The 25,421-nt window shown below is 47.1% G+C and overlaps 1 protein-coding gene across 2 annotated transcripts in view; it reads right to left on the bottom strand.

Annotated features, from left to right (window-relative positions):
- Positions 1–23,903, bottom strand: part of bbox1 (butyrobetaine (gamma), 2-oxoglutarate dioxygenase (gamma-butyrobetaine hydroxylase) 1) — a 302,194-nt gene extending 278,291 nt beyond the window's left edge. Inside the window, exons 1-2 of one of the 2 annotated variants that reach the window (XM_072466642.1) lie at positions 23,812–23,856; positions 22,803–22,869 (exon numbers count right to left, since the gene is read on the bottom strand). The gene's annotated coding sequence lies outside the window, so the exon portion shown is untranslated. Of the gene's footprint in view, positions 1–22,802; positions 22,870–23,811 lie in introns of both variants that reach the window. The other variant, XM_072466641.1, reaches the window with a different exon arrangement.
- Between the last annotated feature and the right edge of the window lie 1,518 nt (positions 23,904–25,421).

Genomic DNA, 25,421 nt, shown 5'->3' with positions numbered 1-25,421 from the left:
CTACCCTGGGGAAAAGCCTCTGACTATCCACTCTGTCTATGCCCTTCATAATTTTGTATACCTCTATCAGGTCGCCCCTCAACCTCCTTCGTTCCAGTGAGAACAAACCGAGTTTATTCAATCGCTCCTCATAGCTTATGCCCTCCATACCAGGCAACATTCTGGTAAATCTCTTCTGCACCCTCTCTAAAGCCTCCACATCCTTCTGGTAGTGTGGCGACCAGAATTGAACACTATACTCCAAGTGTGGCCTAACTAAGGTTCTATACAGCTGCAACATGACTTGCCAATTCTTATACTCAATGCCCCGGCCAATGAAGGCAAGCATGCCGTATGCCTTCTTGACTACCTTCTCCACCTGTGTTGCCCCTTTCAATGACCTGTGGACCTGTACTCCTAGATCTCTTTGACTTTCAATACTCTTGAGGGTTCTACCATTCACTGTATATTCCCTACCTGCATTAGCCCTTCCAAAATGCATTACCTCACCTTTGTCCGGATTAAACTCCATCTGCCATCTCTCCGCCCAAGTCTCCAGACAATCTAAATCCTGCTGTATCCTCCGACAGTCCTCATCGCTATCCGCAATTCCACCAACCTTTGTGTCGTCTGCAAACTTACTAATCAGACCAGTTACATTTTCCTCCAAATCATTTATATATACTACAAAGAGCAAAGGTCCCAGCACTGATCCCTGTGGAACACCACTGGTCACAGCCCTCCAATTAGAAAAGCATCCCTCCATTGCTACCCTCTGCCTTCTATGGCCTAGCCAGTTCTGTATCCACCTTGCCAGTTCACCCCTGATCCCGTGTGACTTCACCTTTTGTACTAGTCTACCATGAGGGACCTTGTCAAAGGCCTTACTGAAGTCCATATAGACAACATCTACTGCCCTACCTGCATCAATCATCTTAGTGACCTCCTCGAAAAACTCTATCAAGTTAGTGAGACACGACCTCCCCTTCACAAAACCGTGCTGCCTCTCACTAATACGTCCATTTGCTTCCAAATGGGAGTAGATCCTGTCTCGAAGAATTCTCTCCAGTAATTTCCCTACCACTGAAGTAAGGCTCACCGGCCTGTAGTTCCCGGGATTATCCTTGCTACCCTTCTTAAACAGAGGAACAACATTGGCTATTCTCCAGTCCTCCGGGACATCCCCTGAAGACAGCGAGGATCCAAAGATTTCTGTCAAGGCCTCAGCAATTTCCTCTCCAGCCTCCTTCAGTATTCTGGGGTAGATCCCATCAGGCCCTGGGGACTTATCTACCTTAATATTTTTTAAGACACCCAACACCTCGTCTTTTTGGATCACAATGTGACCCAGGCTATCTACACCCCCTTCTCCAGACTCAACATCTACCAATTCCTTCTCTTTGGTGAATACTGATGCAAAGTATTCATTTAGTACCTCGCCCATTTCCTCTGGCTCCACACATAGATTCCCTTGCCTATCCTTCAGTGGGCCAACCCTTTCCCTGGCTACCCTCTTGCTTTTTATGTACGTGTAAAAAGCCTTGGGATTTTCCTTAACCCTATTTGCCAATGACTTTTCATGACCCCTTCTAGCCCTCCTGACTCCTTGCTTAAGTTCCTTCCTACTTTCCTTATATGCCACACAGGCTTCGTCTGTTCCCAACCTTTTAGCCCTGACAAATGCCTCCTTTTTCTTTTTGACGAGGCCTACAATATCACTCGTCATCCAAGGTTCCCGAAAATTGCCGTATTTATCTTTCTTCCTCACAGGAACATGCCTGTCCTGTATTCCTTTCAACTGACACTTGAAAGCCTCCCACATGTCAGATGTTGATTTGCCCTCAAACATCCACCCCCAATCTATGTTCTTCAGTTCCCGCCTAATATTGTTATAATTAGCCTTCCCCCAATTTAGCACATTCATCCTCGGACCACTCTTATCCTTGTCCACCAGTACTTTAAAACTTACTGAATTGTGGTCACTGTTACCAAAATGCTCCCCTACTGAAACATCTACCACCTGGCCGGGCTCATTCCCCAATACCAGGTCCAGTACCGCCCCTTCCCTAGTTGGACTGTTTACATATTGTTTTAAGAAGCCCTCCTGGATGCTCCTTACAAACTCCGCCCCGTCTAAGCCCCTGGCACTAAGTGAGTCCCAGTCAATATTGGGGAAGTTGAAGTCTCCCATCACCACAACCCTGTTGTTTTTACTCTTTTCCAAAATCTGTCTACCTATCTGCTCCTCTATCTCCCGCTGGCTGTTGGGAGGCCTGTAGTATACCCCCAACATTGTGACTGCACCCTTCTTATTCCTGATCTCTACCCATATAGTCTCACTGCCCTCTGAGGTGTCCTCTCGCAGTATAGCTGTGATATTCTCCCGAACAAGTAGCGCAAATCCGCCTCCCCTTTTACATCCCCCTCTATCCCGCCTGAAACATCTAAATCCTGGAACGTTTAGCTGCCAATCCTGCCCTTCCCTCAACCAGGTCTCTGTAATGGCAACAACATCATAGTTCCAAGTAGTAATCCAAGCTCTAAGTTCATCTGCCTTACCCGTAATGCTCCTTGCATTAAAACATATGCACTTCAGGCCACCATACCCGCTGTGTTCAGCAACTTCTCCCCGTCTGCTCTGCCTCAGAGCCACACTGTCCCTATTCCCTAGTTCTCCCTCAATGCTCTCACCTTCTGACCTATTGCTCCCGTGCCCACCCCCCTGCCATACTAGTTTAAACCCTCCCTATAGGACAGAGGTCAGAGGTAGGTTCTTTACGCAAAGAGTAGTGAGGCCGTGGAATGCCCTACCTGCTACAGTAGTGAACTCGCCAACATTGAGGGCATTTAAAAGTTTATTGGATAAACATATGGATGATAATGGCATAGTGTAGGTTAGATGGCTTTTGTTTCGGTGCAACATCGTGGGCCGAAGGGCCTGTACTGCGCTGTATCGTTCTATGTTCTATGTTCTTACAAGGAAGGGACATCACAGTAAAAAGGACAAAGACACACACATTCTTAGCAGATAATTTGCAGTATGCAGGAACCCCACACGAGTGTGAAATCATCGCAGCCAGGCGCAATATCAGACCCTTTATTCCTAAATCGCCAGCCACAAAAGCAGGCATCGGACCGCAGAGAACCCAGCCCACGTATAAATCTTTAAAAATTTATGTAGATGGCTCCTCCACCGTTGATAATGGAAAAAGGATTACAGGATGTGGCATATATGTGGAAGACGCGCAGGGGCGCGCATTAGAGGAGATATCACTAAAGTTACCAGGACATTTAGGATCACAGGCAGCCGAGTTAGCAGCCATCACCTTACATAGTGCAGCACCCAGATTCTTTCCCGGCCCCCGCAGATATATATTCGGACAGTTAATATGTCTGTAACAGTTTGACGGAATTCCTGCCCCTGTGGGAATTTAGAGGATTCATATCCGCCGACGATAAAACCCTACGCTCAGCGCCATTACTGAAGCACATTCTGGAAACAGCTAAAGACCGCAAATATGGCATAATAAAGGTTAGAAGCCATCATCGTTCGTCCCCACCCGGTAACGTAAAAGCAGACGCCCTAGCAAAAGCAGGATCACAACACGGTCACTTTTGGCAACCCCCCCGAGAGTGCCCCAGTACACGCAGTCCAGGTCTCAAAGATGAATATCCAAGATTTAGCACAAGCCCAAAATGCAGACTACACTCTTCAACAAATTTTAAACGGTAACTTCCCAGCCCTCGACGACAAATTCAAGGACACACTGATGGTACAGGACGGAATTGTATTAAAGAATGGAATTTAGGTGATCCCCACCCAGGACAGGAACCAGATTATTTGTCAATTTCATGATGGACACGGACAACAGGGGATAGAAACCATCATTGCCCACTTAAGACTTTTGTGCTGGTGGCCCGATTTAAAAGCAGACGTCATCCATTACATTGAAAACTGGTTAATTTGCGCTCAGAACAACCCAGACAGATACGCCAGGAAAGGTCAGCTAAGACACACTCGCCCTGTTAATGGCCCGTGGACGAATTTACAGCTAGACTATATTGCCCCCCTCCCCCCGCAGAAATGGTTTTAAATATGTGTTGGTGGTGATCGACACCTTCACAAAATGGGTGGAAGCATTTCCCTCCAGGACAAACACAGCTAAGGCAACAGCCAAGATTTTAACACAGCAAATATTTACACACTGCGGACTCCCCCGCAGCATTGAATCGGACCAAGGTTCGCATTTTACAGGAAGAGCGATGCAGAATGTTTTGACAATTTTGGGGATAAAACAAAACTTCCATATTGCCTATCACCCCCAATCCAGTGGCATTGTGGAACGTATGAACAGAACCCTAAAAGCGACTATCAGGAAAATGGTGCAACAGCACAACACTACATGGGACACAGTTCTCCCATTTGCACTTATGTTTATTAGGAACACGGTATCAAGTTCCACAGGTTTCACCCACTGATATGCCATCAATAAACACACGACGAGTGAGGAATGTAACTGAGCCTTTAATACATTAAACAGCAAGCCTCCTGGCCTCTGACCCGAACTGGGTCGGAGGCGGAGACTTGCCACCTTTATACATGAGCCCGAGGGGAGGAGCCACAGGCGGAGCCAGCCTGGACAAGCCCAGGCATGTACAACACAACACAATGCAATACAATGCAATACCGTGGTTTACCACACCCCCACACCCTTATGACCGGATGACCCATGAAAGGAACTGAATATTTATTTGGACTTGATTTGACAGCCCCACAGTCACAGCCCTCACCCACGAAAAAGCAGTCCAACAGGTAATGGAAAATGTTAAAGCAGCCCAGCTCGCTGCAGCTGTCTGACTAGGCGCTAGGAAAAAGCAGATTAAGGCCTGCTTTGATAAAACGGTACACCCAATAGAGTATACAGTCGGTCAGCAGGTGATGATTTCCCTATGTAACCCCAGTTCATTCCTCTCCCCTAAATTTGCAGGACCATACTCGATCTCAGATAAAGTAAGCCCCTCGGTATATAAAATAACGTATCCAAATGGAAAGTCAGGATGGTTTCATATCAACCAACTTAAGGTTTATGGAACCCAATGCAGCTACTCACACCACGTCTCCCTGGCAATAGCAGACGACTATGCCCCGCCCACTGACAACCTATCCCGACCCTCCTCCAGCCAGGACAGCACGTCCACAGACCCGACCTTGTCCCCGCCCCCAGGACCGACTTTCCACCTTAAACTTGATCCGGACAATAGCAACAGCGCTCCAGACCTGTTTGAAATCAATGACCAATGGCACAACCGCCCAGGCCCCAGTCGCTCCAGCCCCAGGAACCCCGACCAAGATATGTTTGGCCCCTCATACCCCCTTTCATTGCCACAACCAGAGTCACCGCCATGGCCCGACGATAGAAATTTGCCCTTTGCAGCTACCGCCCCACAGGACAAGAAACAATGGCACCGCGATAACTCTTGTCGATTGACAATGAATGATGATTTGGAACCCACGACGGCCCACGCGGCCACAGCACGAAAACGCCAGACACGAGTTTGGCAACCGGGAGATGGTGATGACTCAGATTCTGACTCCCGTTATGGTAACTCCTTTTCGACCCTTTTTGAAACGGAACCCTGAGGTGGCCAGTGATGAGGAAAATGTACCGATTGAGATTTACTGTGTCCTATTTTCTGATGGAGCCTGAGCGCCTTCATTTTCTTGAATTTCTTGATACAGTTTCTTCTTTCGGTCTCAGATCTTTTACTTAATGTCACCCTTCCGCTAAATTTCTTGCTGCAGTCATGATTACTCGTCTGCACATTCTCGAAGTCCATGGGCGGGATTCTCCACTCTCGCGCCGAAGTGGCCGCGCCGTCGTGAACGCCATCGAGGTTCACGACGGCGCGAAATGGCCCCGTTCCCGAACGATTCAGGCCCCGACAATGGGCTAGGATCGGGGCCGCGTCATCTACACGCGCCAGGTCTTGTCGCCGCTTAACGGCGGCGCCGTATAGATGACGCGGCCGGCGCCGCATAATTGGCATCACCCGCGCATGCGCGGTTGCCGTCCTCTCTAAGTCCGCCCCGCAAGAAGATGGCGGACGGATCTTGCGGGGCCGCGGAAGGAAGGAGGTCCTTCTTCAGAGAGGACGGCCTGACGATCGGTGGGCACCGATCGCAGGCCACCCCACATTTGTGGTACCCCCCGGTGCAGGATCCCCCCTCGCGCTGTTCCCGACGGCAGCGACCAGCTGTGGACGGCGCCAGGGGGAACCCGCCGTTTTGGCCTGGCCGCTCGGCCCATCCGGGCCTGAGAATAGCGGGGGGTGGCGGAGAATCGCCATTTTGGGTGTCTCTGGCGATTCTCCGGCCTGCGGCCCGCGGAACTCGACCGGGCCGTTCCCGCCGCTTGGGAGAATCGCGGGAGGGCGTCCGACCGGCGTCCCGGGAAATTTTGACGGCCCAGGCGATTCTCCCAACCGGCGCGGGAGTGGAGAATCTCGCCCCATATTTTACAAACTCTTCCCGCTCGTGTAAGGTCAACCAGGCAGTGGAGTAACAGCACTAATCCCCGCCCTGTCTGAGGACCTCCTTTTTTTTTGGTCAGCCAAGCTCGGGTAGTGGAGCAATGGCACTGGTCACCGCCCTACCCGGGGGTCCCACCCATTCTTGCCCTGCTGCGGTTCATACGCACCCCATGTTCCCATCACTGATTTGGAAACGTTTTTTGAAACTCTTTACTGTCTCTGGCAGGTCTTTGTTCCTCCTGACCTGTTCTTTTTCTGCGTGTTGTTTAAAGAATGCTCTTTGCCACAGTCCCTGCACCCAACTTTGGATTCCGGTGACCCTTCGGTCGCTAACCCAAACACACTTGGTTGAAACAAAGTTTGCTGGTATTACACAGCGCATCGACCACAAGCTGCATTTGAACAGAATGTTCTTTTCGGATGTGTTGTCTCCAAAATGGTTGGTTTAAAAAAAGAAAATGAGGGAGTCACACATGGTGATTATTCTAATGGGAAATTGATATTATGGAGAAACGGACAGACAAACGAGATATTAAACAAAGGTAATAACAGATATTAGCTTGCACCCCCAGGAATATACGAGGATACAAAGAACAAAAGATAAGATGAAGACAGAACTGATGACCTCCATCATGATCATCGTTGGATCACTACAGTTGCGCACGTCGACGGCCCCTGTAACCCACACCACACTGGCTCCAAACACAACCACACCACACGATGCCGCTAGCCCGGACACCTCACCTCACATTGAAATAAACATTGATACCCCCACATGGTGCGATAATATCGTAACATGGTATTCCCTCTCATACACGGTAGAAGCCCGATTAGTTATTGCAATACTCTGAGACTTCGGAAACGGCAAAGGAGAGCCTCCCACTCCCCGATATATACACTCCGAGCCCCCTTTGTTGGACTTCAACAGACCCCACACTCTTTCTGAACTCTTTCTGATGAATAAATTTTGCGTTTTCGGTAAATGTAATAAGTTAAGTAGGAATGTGATGCTGCTATCGTTTAAAATTTTTGTACTGTAATATATGTTCTTTTTGGTTATTAGCTAGCAGCATAAGTGTAGTTTAGGTAAGGACAGTTAGAGGTTCCCCTTTGTGTAAATAAGTTAAATGTGTCATGATTAGATGTTTGATAGTGCCCCTTTAGAATTTATGAATGTGTGACGTAAAAACTTAGGTAAATGCTCCAATATATAGGACAGATTAGTATAAAACCTGTCCTTGACCAAGGGTACCTGGCACCCCAAAGAACAGATGAAGGATCAGTATTGTGATCCACCACGCTTCGCGTTTAGGATCAAGAGGATGAACTGTAGCCATCTGGGATGGCCACTTACAAAGTAAACATGGATACTTGCAAAGATTCAAGGGAAAAATGGCCAATACAGGATTCAGGCAAAAATATATATTTGCTGACAGAAAACCAGACAGTATCGAAACCCCTAGCTAATTTGCATTCTAATGACCCATTTCCCCAGGACAAAGGACTGGTACTCAGGTATCTGATACAATTCCAGACACATCGGCGCCACTCCCTTCACCCAGGAAGCCCAAACAGCCAAGGTCAATGACAGCTAAGGACACGCCCAGCCATCAAGGCACCAGCCCCTTTATTGGCTCAAATCAAAGGCAGTGATTGAAGCCTGCCGAATTATTGGGTCCAAAGCTAAGGACCGCCCAAAAGAGCGCGAAACCCCAAAGGATTAAGAGAGACACTGCCATGTGTTCGATCTCTTTTGGCCCTGGCACACCGGCACTCTTCGGTCCGGCCTATACCTGAAACCAACTGCAGCACCACGACCAGAAGCAAGTTCAAGATCAACGATCGCTACCAGACGGATGAGCCCAGCAGAACCGAACTTACTTCTCCAGACCCAGCCACTCCAGATCCGAACAATGGCCTTGTTCCTCTGCCAAAGCCGGGTGCCTGAAAGTTAAGTACAGGTTGTTGTAGTGTTAAGTGTAGTTTAGCTTGTAATGGTTTTGTGTTGCATGTGTGAGTTAATCTTGTGTGTAAATAAACCATTATTGAACTTGAACTAACTGACTGGTCGTTGGATCTTTGATCAATATCCGGTTGAACCTTGTGGTGGTATCATCTGATACCTGGCGACTCTGAAAAGCAATCTTACTCAATATTAATTGGTCAACATTATTAGCGCCTCCGGTGCAAAACTGGCAACAGTTATTAGTGACGCTAGTGAGATAGTATTCCACTCTTCAAAATCGGCAACACCGAGACAAGGGGAAGGAGCAGATAATGGACAGATAGAATGATGATTCAGGATTGTTTCCTTCTATTTACACCATCTAATCTTTGTAATAGAATCTATGTAGATTTTTGTCACACAGTTAGAATCGTAGAGCCATTGAAAAGTCACAGCACAGGAGGCCATTCAACCCATCTTGTCCATGCCAGCCCTAGGACACCTAAGTGCCCTTTCTAATCCCACTTTCCTGCACCCAGTCCATAGCCCTGTAGCTTAGAGCACTTAAGGTGCAGATCCAGGTAGTTTTTTAAAGAGTTTAGGCTCTCTGCCTCCACCACCAACTCGTGCACACTCCCACACCCCTCTGCGTAAAAAGATTCTTCCTCATATCCCCCGTTACACCTTCTGCCACTTGTCTTGAATCTATGTCCCCTGGTTCTAGAATTCTCCACCAAGAGAAACAACTTTATCCTGTCCACTCTATCTCTTCCCCTTATAATTTTGTACTCCACAATTAAGTCACTCCTCGGCCTTTTTTATTCCAAGGAAAATAACCCAAATAACCTCTCTAAGAGAAATAATACATCATTTTGCTGGATGCAAATCAGGGAGATTTCGATGAATTGATATGAAGACAATTTGGGAATATGATTAAGTAATTAAAGGAATTGCATAAAGAAATAAATTAGCAGATATTATATCAGAAGGAGAGTCTCTGATTTTAATAAAGGAACTGGCAGAACAATATGGGCAAGTTAAGGATAAGGCTTATACTGCAATCTTTTGTAAATAGCAAAGGCTGTAAAGGACAACTGATCTCAAAGGCACGTGGTTTAATCCATAAAGTGTTGCGTGTTATAGAAATAAATAAATCTCAAATTTTTTATGACACAGAAAAATGAGAATCTGTAAGTCAGATAAAAAGGCACATTGGTGTAAGGGGTGCAAATATGAATCAGTGTACTGTGATTGGTAATCTTGCAAGCAGAGTGACACTGGGCTGAATGTTCACTCTCCAGGTGGGAGTGCAGTCAGGAAAATTTCTGAATCCACAAACTAGACCAGGGAGAAAGTGTCCCAGATATTCTATTCTCATTTTCATTTTGGGGAGGGTAGGTGGAGATGTTATCGGAAGGTAGGCCGTTCCTCTCGAGAAATAGTTTGGAGGCAGCCACAAGCCTGCCAGATGCATAAGGCCAGCCTCAGTGCATGGGATTTGTAAAGGAAATAATAAAACAAAAACGCGAGCCCTCACCCCCACATGTTCCCAGTGCCCCGTCTAAGCCAACTTGTACCTCCCCACCCACATTCTCTGCCTCTCATACCCCCCATGCCAATGTGGGTCATACCACCCGATTTTGCTGTTGAATGTAGATGCAAAGCTGTTGCCGAAGGTACTGGCGACGTGGATAGAGGATTGTGTGCCGGGCGGGATAGGCGAGGACCAGCCTGGATTTGTGAAGGGATGGCAGCTGTCGACTAATGTCCAAGGTTACTGGATGTAATTATGATGTCCTCGGAGGGCCGAAAGGTGGAAGTGGATGTGGCGATGGACGTGGAGAAAACTTTCGATCGGGTTGAATGGGCGTACTTATTCGAGGTTCTGGGGTGGTTTGGGTTTGGGCAGGGATTTGTGGGCTGGGTTCGGCTGTTGTATAAGACACCTGGGCAGCATGGTGGAGCAAGTGGTTAGCACAGTTGCCTCACGGCGCTGAGGTCCCAGGTTCGATCCCAACTCTGGGTCACTGTCCGTGTTGAGTTTGCACATTCTCCCCGTGTTTGAGTGGGTTTTGCCCCTACAACCCAAAGATGTGCAGGGTAGGTGAATTGACCACGTTAAATTGCCCCTTAATTGGAAAAAAATGAATTGGATACTCGATATGTATTTTTTTTTTTAATTTAATTTTTTTAAACGTATAAGGCCCCCTCAGGCGAGTGTTCGGACTAACAAGGTCAGCTCTGAGTTTTTGGGTTGCACCAGGGTGACGAGTCAGGGGTGTCCATAGGGTCGAGTTTTCATTATCTTGCGATATAAAGTGGTGAGGAGTTGGGCCCAGCTGCATAAGTTGAATTCGGCGCTGTTGGTGGAGGGAATGAAGGCGGACATTAAGAGGTGACATGTGTTGCCCTTGTCAGGTCCAGACGATAAAGATGACAGCGTTGCCGAAGTTTTTGTTTGTGTTTTAGAACCTCCAAATCTTTGTGCTCAAATCCTTTCTTAGGAAGATTATTGGGATGATTTTTAGATTTGTGTGGGTGGTTAAGGCTCCGTGGGCTAGGAGGGTGATCTTGGAGAGAGGTAGACGGGGAAGATGGTTAGCGCCGCCGAACTTGCAAAACTATGATTGGGCAGCAAGCATTGCAATGGTTAGGAAATGGACGGTGGAGGAGCGGTCGGTGCAGAGGCGGATGTAGGCGGCCTCATGTGAAGGGGCTAGTTTGAGAGCACTATTGCTGGCATCCTTGCATTCTCGCCAGCCAGGTCCTCCAGGAGCCCAGTAGTAGTGTCAGCGTTGAGGGTGTAGAACCAGTGCCGACAGCATTTTAGAATGGAGGGCATGTCTCTGTGGGCACCAATTTGTGACAATCCAGCAGGATTGGATGCAAGGTTGCGTGGGTGACGGCAGGTGGGTTAGAATACTTTAGGGATTTGTTTGTTGGAAGGAAGTTTGCAACCTGCAGGGACTGGAGGGGACGTATCAGTTGCCGAGGAGGAATAGGTTCAGGATATGCAGGTTAGGAACGTCAAGCAGCTGGACATTAACGGGCAGCACGGTAGCGCAGGTAGCTAGCACCATGGCTTCACAGCGGCAGGGTCCCAAGTTCGATTCCCTGCTGGGTCGCTGTCTGTGCGGAGTCTGCACGTACTCCCCGTGTCCGCATGGATTACCTCCGGGTGCTCCGGTTTCCTCCCACAGTCCAAAGACGTGCAGGTTATGTGGATTGGCCATGATAAATTGTCCTTCGTGACCAAAATGGTTAGATGGTGTTATTGGGTTCCAGGGATAGGGTGGAAGTGAGGGCTTAAGTGGGTCGGTGCAGACTCGATGGGCCGAATGGCCTCCTTTTGAACTGTATGTTCTATGTTCTATGAGAAAGGTGCCTTTGTTTCCGGCGCTGCCACCCCCGGTGCTGCAGGAAAACCTCCTGTCCAAGGAGAACATAAGAGAGGGCAATGTCTCAGATATATATGGGGAGCTGTTGAAGAGAGTGAGTGCCTGGCGGCAGAGTTTAGGGGTAAATGAGAGGACGAGCTAGGTGGGGCGTCGGGGGCTGGAGTCTGGAGTGAGGCTTTGCGGAGGGTTAATGCGTGCTCGTTGTGTGCAAGACTAAGTCTCATCCAGTTCAGAGTGGTACACAGGGTCCACACTGTACTGTATTTGTTTTATTGTCACATGTACCGAGGTACAGTGAAAAGTATTGTTCTGCATTCAGTCCAGACAGATCATTCCATACATGAAAAAGAACACATAGGGCATATTTAATACACAATGTAAATACATAGATACAGGCATCAGGTAAAGCATACAGGAGTGCAGTCCTACTCAGTAGAGAAGCTGTATGAAGAGATCAGATCAGTCCATAAGGCGGTCAATCAGGAGTCTTGTATCGGCAGGGAAGAAGCTGTTTTTGAATCTTAGTGCGTGTTCTCAGACTTTTGTATCTTCTGCCCGATGGAAGAAGTTGGAAGAGTGAATAACCCGGGTGGGAGGGGTCTTTGCTTATGCTGCCCACTTTCCCAAGGCAGCGGGAGGTGTAAACAGAGTCAATGGATGGGAGGCGGGTTTGCGTGATGGACTGGGCTGTGTTCACGACTCTGTAGTTTCTTACGGTCTTGGGCCGAGCAGTTGCCATACCAGGCTGTGAAGCAGCCAGATAGGATGCCTTCAATGGTGCATCTGTAAAAATTGGTAAGCGTCAAGGTGGACATGCCGAATTTCCTCAGTTTCCTGAGAAAGTATAGGCGCTGCTGTGCTTTCTTGGTCGTAGCATCAATGTGGGTGGACGAGGACAGATTGTTGGTGATGTGCACACCTAGGAATTTGAAGTTGTCAACCATCTCCACCTCAGCCCCATTGATGGAGACAGGGGTGTGTACGATACTTTGCTTCCTGAAATCAATGACCAGCTCTTTAGTTTTGCTGACATTGAGGGAGAGTTGACAGTGTCCAGGATGAGTTGGTTCTTTCCAGGGGTGGAGGATAGGTTGTGTGGTGTGCGGGAAACCATGTCCTGATGTTTCGGGTGTGTCCAGGTTTGGGGGAGGTTTGCAGATTAAATGACAAAGGTTTTGGGGGTAACAGTAGCTCCGAGTCCAGAGGTGGCAATATTCGGACTGTTGGAAGATCTAGGAGTGCAGGTGGGGAGAGAGGATGTGTTGGCCTTTGCCCCCCTGATAGCCCGGAGACTGATTTTATTGTGCTGGCAGGTCTTGGAGCACAGTGTAGGGGAATGGGTGAGCGATCTGGCACAGTTGCTGCACTTAGCGAAAATCAAGTTCGCCAGCAGAAGTGCAGAGGAGTGGTTCATCTTGAGGTGGAAGCTGTTCATCGCCTTCTTTAAGTGTTGAGTCGTCAGCAGGGTGGGGGGTTGAGATTTATTTTTCTGCTTGGGCTGGGGGTCTAGGTTAAAAAAAAGGGGGCCAGGTGCTAGGGTGGGGAGATTTGGTGGGGGGGGGGGTGGGGGGGAGGAGGTGTCAGGATGTTTTAGGTGTTTGTTATTGCCGCTGTTGTTTTTTTCATTTTCTTCTTTGTTATGTATATATTTGAAAATGCCTTCAATAAAATATTTTTTTTAAAAGTATTTAGATGTGCACTTGCGAACCTAAGGCATACAAGACTATGGGCCAAGTGCTTGAAAATGGGATTAGAATAGTTAAATGGCTGTTTTTGACCGGCGCCGACGTGATGGGCCTTTTGTGTGCTGTATGACTCCATGACACCCTCCTGCATTCTTCATTGAACCATTGTTATCTTGATCACAATGATAATGCAGAATGCTTGATATTCTCCAAGGCTTCATGTATTCATCAATCATTATGATGGTCTAAGGGTTCATATCTGAGAGGGTGCATCCCCCTTAAAATCGGCCTTTTTTTCCCTTTTCTCCATTTTCCTGCTGCCCCTCTTCAATACCAAACAAAGCCATGTCCTTAGGGAATGACATACATGGTCCTGGACAGCCATACAGTGGATGGAGAGGAGGGAAGATCTCTGGGTGGTCTTGCATTCTTTGTTTTATTCTTTAATGGGGTGTGGGCATCGTTGGCTCGGTCAGCATTTTTATTGTCATCCTAATTGCGCTCGAGAAGGTTGTGATGAGCTGAATCATAGAACCATAGGCCGGAATTCTCCAACCTTTGTGATTCTCTTTTCCGTCAGCAGTGCACATCTGTCCACGGGTTCCCTGGCAGTGTGGGGTGGCTTGAATGGGAAATCCCATTGACAAGCAGCAGGAGTAGAAAATCCCGCCGCCAGCAAACGGTGCGCCGCCGAGAAACATGTTGCTGGGGTACCGGAGAATCCAGCCCATAGAATCACAATGCAGAAGGAGGTTATTCGCCTCGTGTCTGCACCGACCCTCCGAAAGAGCACACTTTCCACATCCACTGCCTGCCACACCCGCCCTATCCCCATAACCTAACCTGCACATTCCTGGACACTAAGGGGCAATTTAGAATGACCAATCCACCTAACCTGCACATCTCTGGGCTGTGGGAGGAAACTGGAGTAATTGTAGGAAACACACAGACACAAAGAGAATGTGCAAACTCCACAGTCACCCAAGGTCAGAATTGAACCTGGGTCCCTGGTACTGTGGGGCAGCAGTGCTAACCACTGTACCACTGTGCCGCCCTTGAATTGCTGCAGTCAATGTTGGGCCGGAATTCTCCGGTCATTGCGATTCATTTTTCTTGTCGGCATTTTTCTTGTCACCCCCACCCATGGGTTTGCCATCGGCGTAGGGTGGTTACAATGGTGGGAAAGAATCCCACCTCCAGCGAACGGCACATGGCCGAGAAACAGGCAGCTGGGGAAACGGCAAATCCAGTCAATGGTGTATGTAAACCAATAGTGTTGTTTGGGAGGAAGTTCTAGGATTTTGACTCCTCGGCAACAAAGGGATGTCCATAGTCAGGATGATATGTGGCTTGGAGGGGAATTTGCAAGTGGTGGTGTTTTCATGTGTCTGCTGCCCTTGTCCTTCCAAGTGATAGAGGTCAAAGGGTTGGAAGGTATTGTCTAAGGAGAATAGTGCTGTTGAAGGACAATTGTTTTATTTTTTTAAATTTAAAGCATCCAATTCTTTTTTTCCAATTAAGGGGCAATTTAGCATGGCCAATCCACCTACCTGCACATCTTTGGGCGTGGGGGTGAGACCCATGCAGACACGGGGAGAACGTGCAAACTCCACCCGGGTCCTCGGCGCTGTGAGGCATCACTGCTAACCACTGTGCAACCCTAGTCGAAGGTCAATTAAGAGAAAAATCCAAGAAGTTATTCTCAGCTGCAATGATCACGGCTCAGAATTTCAAAGCTCCTTAATTCTACCCTTGGAACTATGATTTTTGTTTCTCATTCTATTCGAACCTTTACTTGCTGTAGAGCAAGTGTTTGGAATTCTGTAGGTGCATCTTGGAAAGAGGCAAAGGAATCAAGGACAACTGATGACATCGATTTTTGAGGTGTAAACCTGGTGCAATGGTTCCCTCATACCTATTTTACTAAGTGAAATAACTATACGCTAAACACAGTGTGGAATTTCAGGTCCCATTCCTTCGACTGGAGGGCAAAATATTGTTGTCACAATCAGAAAAGCTTAATAGTTTTTAAATAATTAATATATTAAAATACATAATATGATATTTTGGGATTATTTAGAACAGCAAGAAATTTACTTTGTTTTGGCCTGTCATGAAAGCATGAAAAATAATCAAGCTTCCTCGTTTAACAGAAACATTGGAAACTTTTCCATAACTGCTATTTAATCAGAGGCTTGGCCGCTAGCTGCTGAGGGTCTGGCCAAATGTACACAGTAATTAACGGCTTTCATAAAGAACAAAACAAGCCAGTCCTGGTAATGTTATTTTCCACTGTTCTACGACATCATTGCAGTTGATCAATTATATTCCGAACTGTATACCCATATCTGGCATCTATTATTATTTCTGTTTCTGGAATATTTTAAAAGTTGAATTGCTCAGATCTAACAAACTTTTGTACAGTTATAGTTAATTAAAGTTTACTACATGAGACAAGTTTAAATATAACATACAGTGCACTAAAAAGATTGGAATCGAGGATGTGTCAGAATAAAAGGAGTGCAGATACCTTCAAGGATTGCAGGGCTGCAAGGAGGTTACAGAGATAGGGAGGAATGAGGCTATCAAACAACTTAAAACACAGGATGAGAATTTTAAAATTGAGTTGTGGCCCTACCGGGTGCCAAAGTAGGTCAGCAAGCACAGGAGGATGGATGAGTTAGATCTGGTGCAAGTTGGGTAATGAGCAGCAGAGTGTCAGCTCAGGTTTACAAGGGTGGTTGAGCATCCAAGGAGAGCATTGGTATAGTAAAGTATGGAAGTAACCCAAGTACGGATGAGAATTTCAGCAGCAATATAATAAATTATATATATATATTTTTTTTTTTAAATTTAGAATACCCAATTCATTTTTTCCAATTAAGGGGCAATTTAGCGTGGTCAATCCACCTATCCTGCACATCTTTGGGTTGTGGGGGCGAAACCCACGCAAACACGAGGAGAATGTGCAAACTCCTCATGGACAGTGACCCAGAGCCGGAATCGAACCTGGGACCTCGGCGCCATGAGGCAGCAGTGCTACTCACTGCGCCACCGTGCTGCCGTAGCATAATAAATTATATGATGGGTGCAAAAACAACTTGCATCTATAAGGCACCTTTAACATAATCAAACGTCACAAGGCACTTTTACAACCTCCTCTATCCATATTTACAATGGAAACTGTCAAGTCAGCAAGGCCAGTGTAAGACCCAAACTTGTAATTGCTGACATAGTTAGAGGTGATATCGAGCTAGGGGGGGTGGGTCTGTCCTGGCAATGAGACAAGACATACCCAAGGATAGTGATAGAGAAGTTGGGAACATTGGCCGGAGGCTGCTTATAGGAAATTGTCAATGTGAACTTGTGATGCTTTACTTCTGTTACCATTGATGGCATTGCAGCGCCATAGGTTTTCACCTCCCAGCTTCTTACCCAATATTGTAGATAAGTGTCTCTACCCCAAACAACTGTTTTCTCTGAGACTTGATGAGCCCACATCTGGAGTACTGTTGAAGATCAGTTTTGCTCCCCTTATTTTAAAACTCATACAACTGCTTTGGAAGCAGTTCAGAGAAGGTTTACTCAATGCATTCCTGGGAGGAACGGCTTATCCTAGGAAGAAAGGTTAACAGGTTGGGCCTATACCCGTTGAAATTTAGAATAAGGAGAGGTGATCTTATTGAAACATATAAGATCTTGAGGGGACTTGATAGGATGGATACCAGGAAGATGTTTCCTCATGTAGGGACGGCTAAAACTGGGGGACATAGTTTAAGAATAAGTTGTCCTAAAACCTTTTCAGACAGGAATGAGGAGAATTCTTTTCTCTCAGAGTTGTTGGTCTGTGTATTCTCTTCCCCAGAAAATAGCAGAGGCTGAGTCTTTAAACTTATTCAATCCTGAATTCAATAGATTTTTGAGAGACAAGGGAATCAACGGTCATGGACGACAGACAGGAAAGTGGAGCTGAGGTCACAAACATCAGCCATGATCCTACTGAATAGCAGAGCAGGCTAGAAGGGCTGAATGGCCCACTCCCAAATCCAATAATCCTACAGACCAAATTTTCTATTGTTTTACTATAGGAATATTTTAAAATTCATTCAGACAAAATGTATGACTTAATAAATGGGGATTGAATATATTTTATATTTGCTTAATTCTATTTCAATACAAATTGTACATCTGCATGATGGTCACAGGAATATTCCAAAACTAAATTTGACCTAAGTAACATAAGGAGACAATATGGGATTGGAAGCAAAGCGGTAATGCTACTGGGGCAGTGATCCAGAGACATGAATACAAATCCCACCATGGCAGCTGAGAAATTTCAATTCATTCAATTAATAAAACTAGGATAAAATGCTAGCCTCAGTAATAACAACTATAAAATGATTGTTGATTGTTGTAAAGACTCATGTGGTTCACGAATCTCCTTTAGGGATGGAAATCTGCCATCCTTACTTCCAGACCCGCTGTAATTCAAAGCAATGTGATTGACTCTTAACTGCCCTCTGAAATGGCCGAGCAAGTCACTCAGTTGTACAAAACCCTCTGCAGAGAAGTTGAAAAATGGAGGCGGTTTCACTCGTGGCTTTCAAAAGAGAATTAATCATTATCTGAACAGTAAAAAGTTGCAGGACTAAGGGGAAAAGGCACGTGAGTAGGACTAGCTAAGTTGCTCTTGCTGAGAGCCACAGAGGGACGACAGGCATAATGGCCTCCTTCTATGGCAAGACGGTAGCACGGTGATTAACACAATTGCTTCACAGCTCTACGGTCCCACGTTCGATTCCCGGCTTGGGTCACTGTCTGTGTGGAGTCTGCACGTTCTCCCCGTCTCTGTGTGGGTTTCCTCCGGGTGGTCCGGTTTCCTCCCAGAGTCCAAAGATGTGCAGGTTAGGTGGATTGGCCATGATAAATTGCCCTTAGTGTCCAAAAAGGTTAGGTAGGGTTACTGGGATAGAGTGGAGGCGTGGAGATAGGGTGGTGGTGTGGGCTTGGGTGGGGTGCTCTTTCCAAGAGAAGGTGCAGACTCGATGGGCCGAATGGCCTCCTTCTGCAATGTAAATTCTATGATACATATGATAAAATCATCCCATGATTCCAAAAAAGCAGATGGACCAGCTGGCATTAATCTCGGCACCAGAAACAACAAAGGCTACACTGCCCAGTTGGTTCTGCAGAGTTCTCATCACTAACATCTGGAAATGAAAGCCAAAATTGGGAGAGCTGTCCTGCAGATTAAACAAAAAACAGCCTGACATTGTTATCCTCACCAAATCATACCGACAGCCAATGTTCCCAACTTTTCCATCACCATCCTCGGGTATGTCATGTCTCATTGCCAGGACAGACGTCACCACCTGCCCCCCACCCCCGCCCCGCAACACCCAGCCGAAAGTGATAGCAGAGTGGGAAGAAGTGACTCTGTGAGTTCTCCCCGTCTCAATGTACTCACATGGTATCATGTCATCCATATTGAGCACCGCTTGGAAGAAGCACTAAGGGTAACAAGGGCATGGAACGTGCTCTCGGTGGAGGGGTGAACATCCATCAGATAGAGTAGCTCGGTATCACCATTACTAGCTCAGTTCTGCAAGGCATATATGCCAGACAAGGTCTGCGGCAGATGATGAGAGAACCAACATGGGGGAAGAACCTACTTGACTTCAGCCTCACCCATCAAGTTGTTCCAGATGCATCTCTCCATGACACTGGTAACAGTGCTAATGGGACAGTCATTCTGGAGCTGAAGTCCTGTCTTCACTCTGAGGACATAGTCCATTGTGTTGTGTGGCAATACCACCATGCTAAATTGGATAGATCTGACCATCAGCAACAGCCGGGTTAGGTATTAGGTCCATATATCACCCTTGTGGCACTGAAAAGCCCCATTCTTGTCAAAGAGGAGTTGCAGCTCCTTAGCCTTCTCAGTTCACCATTCGTTCTTGATTTCTTAATTGATGCGCTCTTCTCTTTGCCTTGCTGGTTATATTGTTTTACCAGGCGCTTAAGAGTTTTCCTCTTCTTGTTGATGAGGTCTTAGATAGTGTGGTCATTCTCGTTGAACCAGTCTCGGTAGCCAATGGTTTTTTTCACAGCTTGAGACGATGGTGTCTTCAGCTCCTTCCAGTCTTCCTCCACTCCATTAGAATGGACACTTTTAGAGATTTTGGAGATTACATTGTTGGAAGTTCACAAGCATGCTTGGCTCTTGAAGCCACTCAACATTGATCTTTTTCCTGAACGGTTTCTTCATCTTCTGCTGCTTCTAGTGGAATTTGATGGACACAGAGGAGCGGATGAGCCGGTGGTCCGTCCAGTAGTCATCTGCACTGGTATCGCTTTGGTGATGAGGGTATCCTTTTGTTCTCAGAAGTGGACAATGTCGAAGTTGATCATGTGCCAATGCTTTGATCGTGGATGTCTCTAGGAAGTCTTGAACTTGTCTTTTTAGCAGAACAGTGTGTTAGCGATGACAAGCTGGTGTTCCACCCATTTAGCAAGCAGGAGAATCCCATTGGAATTGCAATTCCCAACTCCTTCCTTTCCGATGGTTCCTTTCCAGATTTGGAAGTCCTTTCCAATCCTGCCACTAAAGTCCTCAAGGAGAATGATCTTATCTTCCCTTAGGAATATTTAAGAGTATGGTGTCTAGGGTGGAGTAGAAGCCTTCTCTGGATTCATCATTGGCATCAAGGGTTAGGATGTTGCCTGCTGGTTCTTGACAAGTTGTTGATGGAGAGTCATGAGACGCTCATTGATGCCAATAGGGAGCTCCGAGAGTCGTTTGACAAGTTCGCTTTTAATGGTGAAACCAATTCCATGCATCCTGGGCTGATCCTGGTGTTTTCCTCTCCAGAAGATGTAACCACTGCCATCTTCCCTCAGCTGCCCTTCACCTGTTCATCGGGTCTCTTGCAGGGCAGCGACATCAATGCTGAAATGCCCGAGTTCACAGGCAACAAGGGCAGTTTGCCGTTCCAGTCTGTTTTGCTCATTGTCCACGAGTCCAAAGTTGTGCAGGTTAGGTGGATTGGCCATGTTAAATTGGTTAGGTAGGGTAGGACATGGGGCCGGGGAATGGGGCCAGGGTGAAGTGCTCTTTAGGAGGATTGGTGCATAACTGATGGACCAAATGGCCTCCTTCTATACTGTAGGGATTCCATGAAAATGAGGGCTCGGACATTCCAGGTTCTGAAATTCAGTTCAACTTTAATTTTATGACTTCAGGTAGATGAGCCTGTTGGATGAGTTTTTCCAGCTAGGTTGATGATGGAACAGACTATTTTTAGGGCACCTTTTCTAGCCCTTTCCCCATGCTGGGTGAGCAGTCGATCCTGAAGAGGGACACTCAGATGTGAAGAAAGCTGCCAAACACTGTCCTGTTCCTATTCCGCGAGCGAGACAAATGAATCAAACTCCACCGCCTATGTGCCTGTCCGAAGCTAGGGGTTTCCAAACCTCACGGTCCTGTCCCCATCAACCCTCGCCGCAGGGTTTGTCTGGGTGGTTTCCTCTCAGTGCCTGCTGCGGGACTTATTTTAATGTGGGTATGCCACTGTACATCAGCAAACATACGGTCCTTGATAGAAGGTAATACCAGTTCCAGTGGCAAGGGACCCTCGACGACTTGGGGATCTCCCTACTGCTGCAGTTTTTATCCGCCATCACAGCTGTTGATACCAAATGAGCATCTTCCACCTGATCCCGTTGAAGACTTATTTTGGATTGTGCATTGTCTAGTTCCTCCCCTTCGACCTTAACATCATGGGTGGCCCTGCAGGAGCTTAATACTCCCAACAGCATCGTTTTTGGGATCAAGCTTCTCCACCACGGCAAGATGGCAACCCAAGGAAAGGAACAGCAGAACTATATTTAATCATAATCTGTAAACACGGCCCAGCATAACCTGAAAGTTAGATTTAACAATTAATATTCTTGTTTAGTAACCTTTTACTCTTACGGGTGACCTGCCATCAATGACCTGTCATTGCTTGATATAGTTTGAATTGGGTTCCCCGAAATCTTATTTCACCTCTGGTCCATGCCTGCAACTAACTTCACGCCCTTATCAACAACAGAATACAAAAACAATTTGACCTGAAGCCATTTGCTCTTCCCTCAGACTGACTGGAAAACTGATTAAGTCACTGAGGAGCAGTCGGTATTCTGAAGTGGTTCGTATTCCACGTGAAACATCAGCTCTGCTTTTTTTTCCACAGGGCCAGGCCAGCATCTGTCGCCCATCCCTAATTGCCCTTGAGAAGATGGCAGTGAGCCATCTTCTTGAACCATTGCAGTTCACGTGGTGTAGGTACACCCACAGTGCTGTTAGAGAGGGTGTTCCAGGATTTTGACCCAGCGACTGTGAACGACAAAATAGTTCCGAGTCGGGCTGGTGAGTGACTTGGAGGGGAACTTGTTGGAGCTGGCGGTCCCATGCAGCCATTGCCCTTGTCCTGGATGGTAATGGTTGTGGGTTTGAAAGGTGTTGTCGAAGGACCCTTGGCGAGTCCCTATGTAGTCACCTGGGTTGGCCACTTCACGACTTTAAAATGGTGACCCGCAAAGACTACAGGGAAATTCAGTCAACACAGGCAAAACAAGCCGGTGCAAAGTTTCCTGTGTATTAGAACTTGCAGAAACCCAGACAGCACTGAAGCTCACAACCATCTGCATATTAATGAGCGAACCCGGGTACAATTGGAAACATTTAAGGTAAACAAGGCCAAGCCAGACTCCTTGGCGCCAGCAGGAGCCAAGACAAAGAAAGGCCAACGGCCACTTAGGGACCGCCCAGCGATCAGGGAACAGCTCCAGTATTGGAGAAATCGATCCAAGTGATCAGAACGTAGTCCAATCACTTGGAACCAGATACGGGGTCCGCCCAAAAGGGCATGAAGCCCCTGGGGACTATAAAATAGAGTCCCCAAGTTCAATTTGTCCTTCTTGGCAGGGTCACTCAGCAGCTCGAACCAACCCTTGAGAGTGACCTGCCTAGCTGCTACATCAACCAAGTAAGTCTCCAGTCAACGCACGCTACGAGATAGGCGCTCCTAGCTACCAGTCCATACCAGCTTTGAAGCCTGCAGATTCAGAATCCGAACGAAAGGCCATTTGTTCCCCTGACCTGGTGGGCCAGTTCCAAAGCTAAGTATAGGCCTATAGTATAGAGATAGTCTAGAAAGTAGAGTTTTATGCATGAGTAGTGATTTACTGTGTAGAATAAATGTGTTTTGATTTGAAACTTACTAACTGGTGTAGAGTTATTGATCAGTACTTGAACCTCGTGGCGTTATCATAAAGATACGTGGTGACTCTAGAGCAAAGGTTATAGAAACAGAGCAAATTAAGTAAAGATACAACGGGCAACATTTACTGCTGTGTCTGAGCCAAATTAAGAACCGACCAAAAGTTAGCAACACCTGCAGTGGACCCCATCGATGGTACAGGCGGCTGGGACTGTGCGCCGGTGGTGGGAGTGTATGTTCAAGGTGCAGGGAGGGGGAGCAATCAAGCAGGCTGCTTTGTCCTGGCTGGTGTGGGGCTTCTTGGGTGTTGTTGGGAGCTGCGCTCATCCAAGGCAAGTGAGTTTGGGGGTGGGGGTCAGGAGGTGAGACACTCTGTCGTGGAGGACACTCTGTCATCCAGTTGGAGGCAGCTCTGTAAATCCGTCCCCAGATGTGAGCGGGCCCGACTGAATATATCCGGCACTTGACGTTTCCATTGCCCATTTTCAGCACCGGCAGCGCTTTGCTCGATCTCCTCGGCAGCGTTATATTCCGGCATCTAACACCACCGCCCCCTCCCCCACCCCCAAGGCAGTTAGCCGCCCGTTCAACCGTCACCGCGCGCGCTCCGCTCCCTCCCCCTCGCAACACGTCAGGTGATTGATAGTACCGACTCGCCAATGGCATTGAGAGAGATGGACTCCAGCTCGCGGGGTCCCACCAATCGACGGCCGAGAGATTGAGCGGGCGACCCCGCCCCCTCAGCTGTCAACTGTCAGCGGAAAGCCGCGGGCTTCTTTTCCACAGGCGGGCGGTCAGTCGGTATTTCTTTAGCTGCTCTGCGAAAGCGTGTGTCATTCAACATTTCCGGCACCAGTCCCGCCTGCCTCCTGCTTCCCTCACCTCCCTTTTCGTTTCTTTGACCTCCTCCCTGGGAGCTGGTGTGGGTGGGTGAGGGAAATTTCACACACACACAAATCTGGATACCTGCTCTTGGAATGTCAAATGCATCGTTTAAAATCGTCTCCTACCTGCTGCCCACAGCTTCCTGGGTCTGTGCTCAACACAACATCCTGGTGCAACCAGCTAATGTTTGGAGGAGGAGCCCTGTGTGGTTTTATGCTTGCATGGTTAAAAATACCGTACCAATGGGATCCTGGTGATTGTCACTTATTCACTAAAGTGACCAGAGGGGTGTGACTTGGCCACAAAAATAGTCCATTGCGTACCAGGTTGCCCCTGTTTCGCCAAGCCCAGAACCGGCGATGCAGAGTTATTTTCTGTCTCCACTCCATAAGAAAGAATCTTGATAAAGGTGGACAAAAGAAGATTTGCAAGGGTTTTGTCAGAACTGAGCGGTTAATGATAATAAGAATCTTTATTAGTGTCACAATTAGGCTTACATGAACACTGCAATGAAGTTACTGTGAAAAGCCCTTAGTCGCGACATTCTGGCGCCTGTTCGGGTACACTGAGGGAGAATTCAGAATGTCCAACCCACCTAACGGCACGTCGTTCGGGGCTTGTGGGAGGAACCAGAGCACCCGGAAGAAACCCACGCAGACACTGGGAGAATGTGCAGACGCGGCACAGACAGTGACCCAAGCAGGAATCGAACCCGGGTCCCTGGCGCTGTGAAGCAGCAGTGCAAACCACTGTGCTACCATCAGGGGAGATTGTAGGGCAGAACCAAGAACGATTGTGTTTAGCATTTTTCTTCTGTCGATTTATTGAGGTGAAATGTCCTTTGGTAGTACAGAACTTGTGTGTTGTTGAAAGATTATGTTTCGTCGAATCTTTTCATCTTGTACTCATCAGGACTGCAAGGAGTGTTGTGATGAGACAATGACTTTTGACAAAGTGTCTTTTTTCAGCCGTACTCCGGTAAAATATGACTCTATGCCTCTAAAATGCTCAACGATGGGCCTAACATTCAAACATCAAAGGGAAGGCACATTTATACTGTCTCTCTGAACATAATCAGAAACACTGCAGAAGCAGAAACACTGCAGATGCTGAAATCTGGAACAGAAATTTAAAAAGGAAAATATATCAAGTCTATACAGGAAAAGCCCATTAAGTCCAGCTGGGGTGTGCTGGCATTTTTGCTCCACACAAGCTCCCTGTTCCTCTTCATCTAACCCTGCCAGTATATCAAAACAAAAGTAAAATACTGTGGATGGTGAAGACTTTGGTCTTACAGTATCTGTGGAGATAGAAAAAGAGTTAACATTGGAGATCAAGGACCTTTCTTTAAATGGGTTTGAAAGAGAACACCCACTCTTTTGTAGAGCCTGTTTAATCTTTCCTGACAGATATAACCTCTCAGTTCTGGTGTAATCCTTGCAAATCTGTTTTGCATCTTTACCAATTCAGCCAAATCCTTTTTATAATGTGGAGACGAGAACTCCACAATACTCCAAGTGTTGTAACTAAGAGTTGCCACATAAAACCTAATGTTACATTGCCACTATTCAAGTCTGAAGCACTAGAAATAAATCACACTGCTTGACTTGCAATTTTGACTTTCACCACTATGTTTTATCATTTGCGTATCATACGCTTGGATCCCTTTTGCTCCGCTACCGCATTTGGAATATTTCTAACCAAGCAATGTGTGATGGTTTGTCCATTCCAAAAT

Source organism: Scyliorhinus torazame, chromosome 10 (genome assembly GCF_047496885.1).
Source record: "Scyliorhinus torazame isolate Kashiwa2021f chromosome 10, sScyTor2.1, whole genome shotgun sequence".
In the NCBI taxonomy this organism is placed as follows: Eukaryota; Metazoa; Chordata; class Chondrichthyes; order Carcharhiniformes; family Scyliorhinidae; genus Scyliorhinus; species Scyliorhinus torazame.
The sequence above is the reverse complement of the archived record's forward strand: the minus strand, read 5'-3'. Positions and strand labels throughout refer to the sequence as shown.